Genomic DNA, 15,146 nt, shown 5'->3' with positions numbered 1-15,146 from the left:
TACTTATCAGTGCCACTCTAGGTAACAAACTACTGTACGGTTAATTTTATCTCAGTGTGCTATAAGTCAAACAAATGTCATTGTAAAATACCGCAGAAGGTGAATTACATATTTAAAATTGATTATATCTCACACCAAAATTTGTCAAAACTGGTTTTATAACTTGGCAGAAAAATGATGTTTGGGGGTGAGTAATGTTATTGCTTTAAATAAAACATATTTGAAATATTACAGCTTTTCCTACACAGGACTTGGAATTTCAGGACATTTTCATACTTTTATAGAAAGTATGCACTATCTTCCTTCATTATATGGCAACCAGCTGTGCCTCAGCCAGCTGTGTAGCTGTTAAAGAGATTATTGGTCATATTGTGGTGGAATAAACCACAAAACTGACAATTTCTCAGACCTTTGAAATGGTAACACGGTAATCCTCTGTTTGTAAGAACTTTAAACACACAGATTGGCTGTCTTTCTGTGGTTTAATTTTAACCTGTTTGTTTTGGGCCTTCTCCAACACGGGCTGCAGATGGACACTTTCTCACAAAGCTCTTCAGCCCGGAGCTTTTTTCCTCCTCTCTCCAGCTCACTCTCTTCTCTTTGGGTTTCAGTCTGGGGCTTGCTCGTGGCCTCAGTGGATCCACTAGCCAGTCAAAATGTTGTTGCGTTGTCTTGCTTCGTGTCCCTTTGTCCCCAGTCATAGTAATTTATGTCGAATGGTCTGTCCATGCCAAAATAAAAGAAACACCCGGTCTTTTGGAAGTGGTCTTGTGTCACTGATGGTCGTATTTCATCATTAAGCACCACAAACTTTCATAGCAAATGAGTATAAACGAATAACTAACAGCTTCTACGGCAACTGAATGAGTTCAAACACTGCTTTATAGCATTAGCTTTTACAGAAATATGCCCAGAGAGACTGTGACTGTCGATCATGTCCCAGGGAGTTTTAAGGGACGTACTGAGAAACAGATAGGACCCTAATGATTGGCTTGGAACATTGTATAGAACATAAATCTGAGACGGTGACACAAGATCATTTAGTGGGGGTCGCAAGGAGAGAGAGGAGGGAAGACAGTAACACAAGCTAGCTATTGAGAGTCGGACATTGATTTTTCATGCCAGAGGCTCCGTGAACTAAACTGAGAAGGAGAAAGCGGGAAGGACTGTAATAAGTTAATGAGCAGCAGCTGATACAAGACACCCAAAGACCCAACCCAAGGATACAGACAAATGAAACCCAATAGTATTTACCACCACTGCTGCCCATCTGGATAGAGAACAGCTGCAGAGGACTTTGTTGTCCTGTTTGTAAGTACACCTTCCTTTCCCAAATGTTACCAGGATGTCTCTTAAAACCGCACCCGGGTTCCTCATTAAGCATTTCATTTGAACCCCTGCTGATCAATGAGAAGAGAGGACAGATCAGCGATTACCCTGTGAAAGGGAAAGGATCCTTTAGGTCCTTTTTGTATGCTCAGTAGGAGCTTAAAAGGTCTTGTGACCCCCCCATCCCCTCCCCTCCCTTCCCCCTTTAAAGGCCTCCTGGGCACCATTAACACCATGAGAGAAGGGCACTGACTTCCAAGGTTTGGTACGGCCAGAAAGTACAGCATCCCAACATCTGGAAGGCATTATACTGTAGCTGCCCGAGGGTGAAGCGTGGGGAGTCAGTGACGGGAGAGAGAGAGAGAGTGTGTGTGTGTGTGTGTGTGTGTGTGTTTAGACCAAGCTGTGTGTGTTTTACAGAGAATGCCTTAATTGCATTGTTTTGTGTAGAGTGAGGTTATGAAACCGTGACCTCTTGAGAAATACTCACAGTTGAATGAGGGTGGCATCACAAAGTGAAAACAGTTTAAGATGAAGGGAGATAGCGAAATACAGTGTAGTCTTTCTGTGTGTGTCAGAGGGGTGTGCATGGGTGCTCGTATCCACAGCCTGTATGGCTCTTTGTTCATGCAACGTGTTTGAAGACTGGGTCTTTCACTGGACGGCAGGATGTAGCGCTCTGGACCCTTGGCAACAGTGCAGCTCCATCTGAGCCTGGTCTAAAACAAGATGGCTTTGTATGTAAGATCACCATCCTGCCCCTCCCTTCCTTCCCCTATTCCTACCTATAGCCTCAGCCTCAGGCGCTGTAGACCAGGTGCTCCCCCTTGTTAGTGTCATAGGAGTTTTGGTTCTGCTGCTTATAGGGAGCAGCAGTTACCTCAGAGCAACCTGACCTTCAGTGGGACCAAAGGCAGCCCGCTCTTTAATCAACAGTGCGCTGACATCAGCTGGGAGACAGCGAGAGGCAGGCAAGCTGTCAGGGCGTAGCATGTGATACCACAAGTTAGCTATTCCCTATACCATACATAAGACTCTTCCCTTTGTGCAAAAGTACTTCATTGTGACAGCATGACAGCTGTAAAAGTTCAACAGACAATAATGCAGCTTGTTGAAGGCCTCATTTTGCTGGTAATAAATGAGGCCAGCTTCAGGGTGACGCAGAGTGTTCTGGCAAACGGGGGCCAGATCTTTATTTGAACCCACAGATTAATACATAAAGTCATATTTTCGGTCCCTGCACTGCCTCGAATAGCAATTACTATCCGGGCCATATGTGATTAATGAAAAACAGAGCATTTAGTCAGACAGCTGAAGAACATTTTTTGAGCATTTTGTGAGATTTTCCTGGCGGTGCAGCATTCACACCCCCACCCCCTTTGTCAATTTTTTTTTTTTTTTAAAGAGAGAACTGAGTCCTCTCCATAATATGAACACATGCTATGTGCCGCCAACTGCCTGCAGGCCCTGGATGGTCTTTTCCCTCCTCTCCTCCTTCTCCACCCCCACATCAACCTGTCATCTACTCCTCGACCCCCGCTTCATGTCCCAGTCCTCCTATTCGTCTCTCCTCCCTCTCCCACCGTGCCCTGCCGTCAGTCGGCTGTTATTGAGCAGGCATTTCGCAGACACTCCCACTGAGACCAGTGACCTCATCAGCGGGCAGGAAGTCAAAGGGTTCAAGTTCCTCCTCTGAGAGTAATCCCACACATCTCTGTGTATTTGATTCAGGATGGGGGGAGCATTGAGAGGCCATGGGGGTGTGGAGTCCCCGCGCTCAGTAGTTTCTCACTATCAGACCATGCCACATCATCATGTCATCACACGGCCCTGGAAGGAGAACAATCTCAGTACAAAACCAGCAAAATCCAGGTGTCTCAACTTCCCCGGCTCCAAACGGCTGCAACGTGGCAGTGGAACAATATGGAGGAAGAGATCAGATTAGAAAAGAAAGGAGAGAAGAGGAAGGAGCTTTTAACAAATGATGAAAGACGTTGGGTATATTTAACCATTAATGGTCAAAGATGTGGTGTGAGGCCATTAATAGACAAAGACAGCTCTATTCCCTCATCTGTTGTCCTACATCAGGGAATAATCATTAATTTGAAACATCAGGGACACACAAACTGATTGGTGCTTTTTTTTTTCTCTGAAGTGGGTCAATGACCTTGACTGTTTGTCAGGCTCTTCCTGCCAAAGTTCTGTTGCCTCAACAAATGACATCAGTGGGAATATAAACCAACACTGAGTCAACTCCTGGCTGGACACACCCACCTGGCCTTATCACGGAGAGCTTACTACATGTTATGTCTTTTGTGGTTACGTTGCAGCATTTAAGTATTTTACTGAAGTTTACAAAAACAGTCAAAGTTGCACAAGACATTTTATGACAGTATAATAACGTGGGAATACATATACATTCAGAAAGCATTAAAAAGAAGTATCCTTAGTAATCTTGTTTGAGAAAATGCTGCATGTTATGTTCAGGGTGTTTTTGGCATTGCTCTATTGATCACCTTGCATTTCAGCCAACAAAACTGCATGGCATGGTTACAGAAAATCAATGTTGTACCAATTTAAATATGTCCTGGAGCTGTATCATGCAAGTGCACAGGCTCACAAGTGCAAGCTACCAAATGCAAGCGCAGATTATATATGTATGTCTGTATCTATATATATATTCACATCCTGTACATAACTCCTACTCCTAACCTCTTTCAGGAGGCTAAAGTGTGTAAGTTGCAACACGTTTGCTACCGCATTGTGCTGAGTGTGCAGAAAAACAGTTCCACAGAGATGCGTCTGGGCTTGGCCACTCCCGGCTTGCACGGCACAAAGAGGTAAGCACTGCCAGAAATCCCATAGCAATTCCATGGAGAATGAAAAATACAGAGAACCCCAGAGCAGTTCACAAGACCAGGCAAAAATCAAATGGAGGGTGGGGTGTGTGTGTGTGTATGTATGTGTGTGTGTGTGTGTGTGTAGGGGGTGTAACATGACTGTGAGCTGGGCAGCAACTCAGCTCATCACAGATCTTTGCCTACGGTTACATTGACGGGTTTGTACCCAGATGTGTGGGAGGGAGACGGAGCTGAACAGTCATATCCAGTGTTTGTGAATTCTTTCCAGCTCCTCAGACACAGGCCATTCTCGTCAATAAATCTGCCCTTACTTCCAGGCACTTGGCGTCAGTGACCAGATTACTGATTTAAACACTTGCAAATAACAAGCGTTTCTGGCCTTGGACATTATGTGCGTATGTACTTGCACTTCTGCACCACGCAGTTGTAGCAGCAGAAGAAGAGAAGCAGAAGGAAGCGTTAACATGTATTTTTATCCCAGAATAATCTTTCAGGAAGAAGAATGCAGAGATAAAGTGATGCAACTTGAACAGCGCTGCATGACTGTGAGGCCCACTGTCACCAGGGCACATATCACAATTAGCTCTCTCTGCATCAGATGTGCTGTCAATGTGGAGACTCTTTGTGTTTTAAGAGCATTTTCTGCTCTGTGTCTGACTCAGTGCCAATATTCATACTTTAGTGAAACAGAACATTCAGATAGAGACAGCAGCGAGACTGGGAGGACATTCACTGATAAACTCTGAACCCTCACAATGAGAACATTCAGACTTTGTGGCCAGAGATGAGTTTCTCTCACTCAACACCCTGCAGATCAGCATGGTGCCCCTCGTCCTGAGCCACATGCTTTCGTCATTCAGCGGAAACCTGATTACTCATTTACTTAGAAACTTACAGTTTGTCAAAAGAAAAGAGAGGGAGATTTTTTTTTTTGTTGCCAGTATTAGTGCATGGAAAGGTTTGTGTATATGTGTGATGAGGCAAAGAGGTGATAGTGAAAGCATGCGAGAGTGAGACAAGGTGTGTCTGTGGAGATAAGTTCAGGTCACTGGAGTCTGGTTGCTTGAGGGTCAAGAAGGTCAGCGCTGATGTAGAAACATGGAACGTCGTGAACCGTTGCTGTGTGGGAAAACTTGGGAAAGGAAAGGGAAATATTTTCAGGTCTGTTTGGGATAATTGAAGTGCGTCCTTCAGCTGGAGTGTGTTTCGACGGAGCATTGGTCATACAGAGGAGAAGAGGAGGGAAGGAGAAAGAGGGGATTTGGTCCTTGAGCAGGTCTGGTTCCCATTAGACCAGAGGCCCGGGTCGGTTTGTTTGTACAGGCAGAATGTCCCAAAGGAGAACAGAGGCAGCCTGATGTTGCTCCTCCCAACCAGGCCGCCATGGAGGGAATATCAGCTGCAGTGCTTCACTCTTTTGCCCTTCTGTCTCAGTCCCCTTTCTGCATCCTTCATTCCCACCCACCCCTTTGGAACAAAGTCCAAGCGAGCCCTCTAAACTGTTTACGGATGTTCTCTGTTTATGTGCTATTCATGAGAGCTGTGCCGAGAGTTCCTGTCAGAGCCCTTGGCCATACTGTCCCAGAAATGGAGGCCTGTGATGGATATGTTATTCAGATGTAAACCTAACCCTGCGTATTAATCAGCTCACCTGCATCTAATGGGCATGCAGAGACAGGCCTATCACTCATCTGGGTTGGGCTACAGCACTGCAGTCACACACTCCTTTTAGGCATAAACACAGTCCAATCAATAAAAATCTTATTCAAACTTTAGCACAATGGTTGCATAACACATTTTTTTTTTTCAATAAGCCTGTCATGTCATGGAACATTTTCCCAGAGTATATTTTGCAGATCTGTCCTTTTTAGTTGTTTGTATCATTTCTGCAATGTGAGCTTTCCTCCCACAATCCCCCTGCAGGAGTTCTTGGTCATGTTTGCCTCTGTGCTTCCTCTACAGTGACTGTTTGGAGATAGCAGTCAGTCAGACTTGACTGGCACCATTGTTGTGGATTGCCGGCAATAAAGGCCTAACAACAACACGACCACATGCAGAAACACTAACAGGTAAATAAAGCGGGGAGACTGATTGAAGCAGCGTGACTTTGACGCCACAGCGGTGTGACAGATGGAGGCCATAAAGATCTGAGCACGCATTGAGCAGCTCAAAGTGAAACAGAGACCTGTTGAGGTTGTGGTAAAACGGTGAGGAAGTTCTCATCTGCTAATTTTGGCTGCATTAAAACAGTCAGAAGGGGTGGGTGGAGCTGGAGGGGGTCGGGGAAAGGGAAGGGGATGATGTTTCTCCCTCGGTGCTCCACAGGGAGCGGCTGGGGAGTGGAACTGTGATTTATGGAAGCCAGAACTTAGCTGCAACTTTTCTTGGAATTCGGTGCTCCTCAGGCAGAGGGGGGGGGGTCGGCTGAGGAAGGGGTTAGGGGGCAAGACTGGTCCAAAGCCAGGATAAGAGCAGTATTTTACTGACACCGTTAAATCATTTTACATCAGAAAGAGTCAAGCTACAGGGCTGATGAACATTTTGTCTGTTCTGTCTGAAAGTAGCACGGACTTCAAGTCTGCCAGGGTCCCTCGAGGCTTCAGAGCTGTTTCTCCAAGATGGAGACCAACAGTTTAATCATGTTATTGGAAGTAGTTGAGGTCAGTGGTGCGAAACATTAGGTGACCAGCATTCACCCAAAGTACAGAAAGCTGCAACTGGAGGAGTTCTTCAAAACAGTCATAAAACCCACAGTTTGGACAAGGGGACCCTCCTGCTCTTTTCCACTAGGAGCAGCATGAATTTATTCAAGTGGAGTCAATGAAAAATGAAACAATCATCATTCAGATGTGACACCTTCACTGAATAAATATTTAGTACCACAAAATGAAAACATGTTATTGTATTTTTAAAGGATTAAAAATAACCCAAAGTCTGGGTTTAAAGAATTACACACCCGTGGACTCGATTACTAATTCAAAAATATGACAGATTTGCCTGCATGTGTGTTTGCAACATCAGACAACAATTATGGGTCTGGATTAGTAACACCATTTGAATTCAGTAAAAGCTGTGGTTCTCTTGCTGCTTTACAATACGAAAGAATGTCTAATTCAATCTGTTTTAGGTTAGTGAGATTACTGCCAGTCATAGAACAATTCGTGTGAGTTGTTAATTAAAGACACATTTCTTTTTTGTTATCCAGCAGCGATATTCAACAGTTTTATGGAGCGTTCTCTCAGGCAGCTGCAGTGCTGCCAGAGTCTACATTTTACGGTTAAACATCTCTGACTTTGCACTTCCCATCATCCAGCTCAAACTGCCCAAAGGACTGATTGCTCACAGCGGATGCTATCCCTATCAAACTTGCAGTCTGATTAGATAATGATGCAGCAGTCGCTTTACTCCACTGTGCAGACTTGAGGCTCTATTGGCATGACTCACAAATCTCAAAGCAGAACCACACCAGCTGGCAAGCAGCAGCATGAGCTAACAGTCATCATCATGTGAAAGCCTCACTCACAGATGTGTGTGTCTACAGATCAACTGACGTTAGCGCTCCCTGGGACACACTTGGTGAGAAGTCGATTGGAGGGCGTCATGCTTTAGTCACCGTGCCTCATCGTGAACTTCAGTAGGGGAAAAAATGATGGCGGCATGTTATTAGCTAGCATGGTTATTTAGTGATGAGATATTTTACTGTATGTGGGATGGGTTGGCCATACTTGAGTAATTCTGTGGAACTGGAGCTGCTGTTAATTATCGTAAGTGCTGTTTACATTGTGCTCCTACAGTGGGGCTTTTAATGTGTATGAATGGATTGACTTTCAATTGGGTTCTTTCTCTAAGGGATCTGCTAACTTTCCTTTAATTGCTGTTTTCATTCAGCTGTGGGTGATAAGTAATTTGAAACTTGATTGGCTACGGCCGTGAGGTCATCATGCAATTAGAGTACAGCTGAATCAATATTACCAGTCTGTCTTGGCTACAAAATCATTTTCCTTCTCCGTTTTCTCGCTTACTTAAAACGTTGGGAAGCTTGCTTTACTTTTGAAACTATTTTTACTTTCTCACCCTAAATGCTTCTTTAAAAGTTACTCGACAGTCCCAACAACAGTTTAATACATGAACACACAAGAGGAAACAATATCAAAACATTTGGATCACCCTGCTTTCTACAGTCACACTGTACATATACATTTGTATTTGGAGACAAAAAATAAACTCTGAAGCTTTATAGCAATGTTTGAACCTTGCTTGTGTCAGTGGTGTTATGATAGAGAGATTCGCCATTAAAAGCATCCTGAATATAAATATATTCATTCTGTAACGGCAAAGATGGCGGTGAAATGATATGTCTTTTACCAGCCAAAATGAGAAACATCCAACCAATCAGGAAACAACCACCCAGCTGGTGCTGTTGCACTGATACAAGCATATTGTACGTAGAAGTATAACCTGTGGGGGAAAAACGATTTTGAAACTTTCTTTTGGAGCAAAGTCATGAAACTTTTGTAATGTTTTTTTTATTAGATTTGACTGGTGATTCGATACAGCTTCTATGCCCCAGTGACCACTGATATTGCAGCTATGGCTCTGTCTCCATATCCATTTAGCTAGAGGCCTGTTCTTGTTGGCCTGAAATAACTGCCAAGATGGGTTTCACCAACATGCCTTCTAAGTGGTCAAATTTGCCTGTAAGGACTTTGACTGTATGCAGGGCTTTAATTTGACAAGTTCTGCAAGAAACATTTGTCAAAAGCTAAAAGAAAGAAAAAGCTTAAAATATGAAAGAGATGTGAGATAACTGTGGACTCCTTATAAGGATGGACAAACCCTCCATGATGTCACCTATAGGAATTCTGAACAGTGGATTTGAAGCTTAGTTTGGTGCCTAACTCTCAGCAAGTCAAAAAATGAGCAAAGAAGTGGAGTGAGAGAGAAGCTGAGGTAGGTCATGCAAACATTTCTGGGCATTGCTGTTAATTATGTAAAATTTTAACTTTTTTGCAATTTAAATGGTTGAGAAATATAAAAGTGCGCCCGCTGTGCAGTTGTCATGGATGGAAAGGTTAGTTAAAGAGACCAACAAACAGTTTTTTTGTACCAGCCTGGAAGCATGTTTATTTGTGCTGTGTAGTTGGATATTTTACCATGGCTGTCTATAGCAGGGGTGCCCAACCCTGGTCCTCGAGAGCCCCTATCCAGCATGTTTTAGATGTTTCCCTCTTTCAACACACCTGATTCACATGATCAGGATCGTTATCAGGCTTCTGCAGAGCTTGATGATGAGCTGATCATTTGAATCAGGTGTGTTGGAAGAGGGAAACATCTAAAACATGCTGGATAGGGGCTCTCGAGGACCAGGATTGGGCACCCCTGGTCTCTAGGGATCGAGGATTTAGAGTCGCCTCAAGTGGCCATTCGAGGAACTGCAGTTTTCCCTATGCTGGCTTCCTTTTTTAGCCCTGAAGGAGATGACTCACACAGAATAACAAGACAGAACCACATCCCCTGTCAACAATCACATGCATTAGTTGGATATAAAGCTATTTGTTTAGAGGAGTGATTAAAATATCATATGAGTCATATTTGTAATACTGAACGGTTTGGTTACAGTATTGCTTTTTTTTATTTTTTTTTATTCCTTTGTTCGCATGTTTTTTTTTTTTTTGCACCAGTCAAAACATGAAAGACATTACTCACTCTTAATTATGTGCGCTTATGAAGTAAATTAAGGTAACATGTTTGTTCACTCATTGTAAATGAGAAGTGAAGCTGCACAGGTTCTCAGTGAAGCCACATCACTTCCCCATACAAATGTCAGAGGTCGTGGAAAACAGAAGAGAGCAGCAGGTGTGTAACTGAGCGGCTTGTTCAAACATAATTTAACAGAGAAGAACAAAAAGGAAGAAGAATTTATCTCCAATTAGCTGCAATGTATTGAACAGACTAACATGATGGTCAACCTTCAGGAGGGAATCAGACAAAAAATGACACATTTCATATGAACCTGCAGGGAAACTTTTGGCTGGGAGTCGCAGTCAAACAGAGGCGGTCCGTTCCAGCTTTTTGGTGCGCGATTTTGTCAGCGCGACCTTGATGGAGTGAGGTCTGAGAGACTGGAGGTGTTCCAGCTGCAGCCAATAATAAACACTGGGCAGGGAAGTGAAATGATGATGGGAAGAATGTGTGCCGCGTGCTGATCAAAGCAACACTTCCCGGGTGGTGTGTGGAGCTTGACCACAGGGGAGGTAATAGTGTGCAGTCAATAAAACTGGGAGGGTTGCTCTGCGGTTCAAAGGTGATTTTGAGTGTTAGAATTTGTAAAAAAGCAAATAAAGTAATAGTGGAAAATGTGGTCCTTGATTCCTACATTAATATCCCAGCTCTGTTCTCTTGTAAAGGATTATTGCAGTAATACGTTTTTAAAAGTCGTTTTAAGATTTGTACATAGCTTTCCTTTTGCTTGTAGTTACGTCAACAAACAAAAGGCCAAATTTGTCATGGTCTCTGCTCAAACTTTGATCTCCCACCCCATGTCTGACCAGGTCTGGCCCACAGTGTGTATGTTTGTGTGTGTCGGCTTTCAAGACGGAGGGCTTCAGGCCGTGTCAGGAAAGTGTGAGACTTCGACCCCTGCTGCCCACCTGCCATCTCCCCTCACACTCTTTGTTTTCTTTTTTATTATGCATTTTACTACTTTGACAACATAACTCGGTTCTGCAAATGCTCACCTTTATCCAAGGGCATGGAGGTCACGTGAGAGAACAGCTGGATTAAAGTAATGGCCTGACCCTGATCCTTCTAATCTCATGACCCCCAACATTGACCCCGGCAGCCAAGTGCCATCCTCCCTTTGGGGAACACAGGATAAATTCTTCTCGAGGTGAGACATGTGCACCTTTTGACGCATGTGTCAGGACAAACGCTCTTTTGTAAACACACTTTCACAAACAAATACTGAGGCCTCTGCCTCAAGCAAAAATACACAAAGATCAACTCATTGAGTCCGGCTTCTCTGTCTCAGCCAGACAACATCCATGCTTCTTCAGGCAAGAATCCAATAGGTGCACGCTTGACCTGGTTACTGAAAGCTTATTTTACCCTCTGTTGACCAACTCCACTTCACTTCCTTCCCTCCTCTTCTCACACACATTCATCTCTTTTCTATTTCCTCTTTTGACTCCTTTACCACTCCATTGGCTCCGTCTGTCCTTTTCTGTCATAAAATCTTCAGAAGCTTTCTGCATGAGAAGACAAAAAAAAAAAGATTCTGCTGCTGTGAAACATCTGTGGTTTACGAGTACTGTCTTACAAGCACGTAGCATTCTCTGAAATCCTGCACGGCAAAGGTCAAAGACTGAAAGCTGGTGTTATATAGCTATATAGCAAACTGCATCTCATGACCGGCGTATACAATCTGAAAGTGGAATGACAAAGACTGTCTCCTCTGTCAGCGAAGACACAAAACAGTGGGAATCAAGCAAACAGAAGTGATTCTTAGGGATGACGTTTAATCCTGGTATTGCTCTTCACTGCCGCTGACTCACACAGACACTTCCACATGCAAACTTGTGACAATCCTTTTGAAGTTTTTGTGAGCGAATTAGCAAGAAATGTCAGGGTTGGGTTTCTACGTCGATGCAAGAGGAGCCACTGATGGCTGCCATATGGTTTCAGGTCAAAACAACAGATTTTTAGCCGTGCCCTTTGCGATGCCTCTGAAGATTAAATGACAGGGATCCTATCTGCGGCTCTGCTAAAAGCCAAACCTTTGTGCTGTTGCTGCACCTCAGAAAATACACCTCAACTGCAAAATGACTGTTTGACCACAGAGCAAACAGGAGTTGCATCACTTCTCCCGCAGCTCCTCTCGGCAGTGTAAAAACAAACACTTTGAGTTATAATGTTAATGGAAGACTCTAATAATGAATGTGCGGATTTGAATGTGTTTTGCTAAGAGCACGTCAGCATGGCTCTATAAACACTGCTCTAATCTGCAGGAAGCCACAAAAGTCATGACTTGCCCCCCCACCTCCACCCGTGTGGGCCCCCATCTTTACTATCCACTAACACTCTTTCCCTCAGTGGACCGTAGGATTGTGAACACAACAGACACCCAATACTAATACTCAAGCGTGGTAACCAGTACACAGACCAACGCAAAACTGGACCATGGGAACAGCCTTTTCAGGCCTTACTGTAAAAATACGGTAACTTTATACTCCTGTGAGAGACACTTCAGTAGATGGGTGGAGCGATGAAATATTTTAAAAGAGCGGCATTCAATTCAAATAATAAAGGCAATTCTGCAAGGAAATATATATATATAAACACGTTTTCATGGCAGACCCTCAGGATAAACTGCCACACAAGAAGGTACAAACAGCGTGAGTTATATCACAACTTGTGTTTTTAGAAGTTATCATCGGCGACACATGAGGCCGATAATTCTTTTGTTTGCTGGCAGATAGAGTGACCTGAATGCAGACAGTGATTCAGGTTTTATCCCTGCACAGTGAACAGATCAAGTTCTTTCGTGCCAGAAAAAAAAAAAAAGTTTCTAGATGGTCTACAGATAAGAAGTAAGATAACACTGCAGGTTTTTTTGGGGGGAGTGAATGCAGGGTGGACGGATTTCTTCTAAACCTGTGAACAGCAGAGACATGTGGCACGGCCAGCACTTAAGCCCACTGTTTAGAGTGCAGAGAGAGATAAGCTGCCCTGACTCCAGGCAGCTCTCTTGCTGTTAGGTATTAAGAGGTGAGACCAAACTTCTAGCAGTCGGTCTGTGCCAATTAACTGTATGTACTCTGTGCAATATGTCTTATTGATTTGAACGAGGCAGTAGAGCATTTTGTTCATAAAGCAGATCTTCTGTATGAACTAAAGCTGCAGTTTTATTGTTTATTGTCCACCTACTAGGCAACTAAAGGGATAAAATAAGTGCAAATGCAACGAAGTGACAGTTGTGACAACAGTTCCTCACTTGCTAACTGATCCCATTCCCTCTTCTGTTTATGAGAGCTCAGAACCCGTCATCCGGATCACATCGGTCTTGAACTTTGATGCACGTGATCTGAAGAACATTCTCAGCACTAAAAATACACATCTAACGTTGGTCAGAGCATCTGTGAGGGAAAAGGTTTCCACAGAGACTTTTTTATGTCTGGGAGGATTTTTTTTTTTTTTATTATTTGGAAGAGGAAGTGCTGGGACATCTTTCCCTTATGGCTCGCTTTCTATGTCTATTTTATTGTTTGTAATTGAAGCAATGTCTTCTTGCCTGGATAGATTAATGCATGTACAAAATGCAACACGACCGGAAAACAAAAAAAGGAGACCGCACTGACGCGTTGGGGCCCAGATCTGTTGCCCTTATTTCATACTCTGCACATTGACAGCTGCATCTGTAGTTCTACTTTATGTACTATAAACAAAGGATGGAAAGTCCCCGATCTCACACGACATAGAGCCTGAGAACAGTAAGACTTTACTGTTAATGACTTCCCCGGTGTAATCCTGTGCCTAAAAGTAGGAACGCAGAATATTTAGCTGCTCCTCTCAGGCCACTTTGCCTTTTTAGGTCTTCAGCTCCTTGACCAAAGATCTGCTGAGATGTACATAACAAATAATGCAGCATCTTCACTTTGTAAGTACGATGCAGACATTTCTGTTGGGGGTTCAGTCTGTGACACAAAATCTGCTTACTGTGTCTCTTCTGGCAGGTTCAAACACAGGCCAAGAAACCACAGCCTGTTTGAAAGCTCCGACACAGTTTTGTAGTCTGTCTTGTGTTGTATGTGAAGATAATATCTTCTAAGGAGTAGTTGGAAAATATGGGGAAATAAAGTTCTTTTCGCTCTCTTTTTTTTTTCCTTCTTTTTTTTTTGAGAGTAAGATGACAAGGTCGATCGCTATCACTGTTATGTCTGTGTGATAAAAATGATGCTGGAGTCTGCTGTCAGCTGGCTGAGTTTATCACAAACACTGTTAAAAGCCTGGCTCTGGTCATATGTACCAAAATCCACCTACTAGAAACTCTCAACGCTCGCAAATTAACATGATTTGTCTCATTGTTTCATTTGCATAAATAACAAAAGTGCAAAGGCCAGTTTGTACATGTGTAGTTTGACTCACTGGATGTAGGCTGCAGGTATGAGCCTGCTACTGGCTGCACATTTACTTTTTCCTCCCCTTCCACTGTCAACGTGTTACCGATATCTAAATCCCAACGACACCATAGTCCAAGCTAGCAACCTACAGCTTTGAAAATGTCACGTTTTTGCAGAGGATTTGAATCGTGCAGTGAGGCGTTCCTGTTATTTTTTCTGCCATTTTAATGACAGCACTCTGCTCTGTGCATACATATGTTCCACCAAAACAGTTCCCCCTTTTGCTGCTTTGCAGGAACAATATTGCTGTATTCTTGGCTTAACGCGGTTATGATTAGATTTAACAGAATTAAAAGAAGTCTGAGTATTTTTTTCCCACCCAATAGCATAATGATATTAAGGTGCACTCGGGCCATTCTGCAGTATAGTAACAACCACATGTCCCTGAAACTCTTAGAATGGTTGAGACTGTGTAAATTAGCAAGCTTTAAAGTTTCACGTACAGGTGGAACGTTGCTGCTGGACAGAGCCAGGCCAGCTGGTTCCCCCCTTGTTTTCAGTCCTTGTGCTAAGCTAAGCTAATCAGCTGTTGTCTATAGATTCACATTTACCAAGCATTTGTAAGAACAGCACATCTCTGCATTAAAAGTAAAAGATTTCCCAAAATGTGCATTGCATTAACACCACTCCTTCTTATTGTAGAGTTAACTTTCCAAAACGTGCTGTCCTGGCATGCCGGGCTCATGAAATGATGCCATCCCAGAGAGTTTATTTTGAAGTGTGTGTTGGGGCGCACATCCACCAGCACATGTAGTATTCTTCCTCGCGGGGATGGAGG

The sequence above is a fragment of the Stegastes partitus genome, unplaced genomic scaffold (genome assembly GCF_000690725.1).
Source record: "Stegastes partitus isolate 25-593 unplaced genomic scaffold, Stegastes_partitus-1.0.2 Scaffold297, whole genome shotgun sequence".
Taxonomy (NCBI): Eukaryota; Metazoa; Chordata; class Actinopteri; family Pomacentridae; genus Stegastes; species Stegastes partitus.
Note: the sequence above shows the minus strand (reverse complement) of the source record.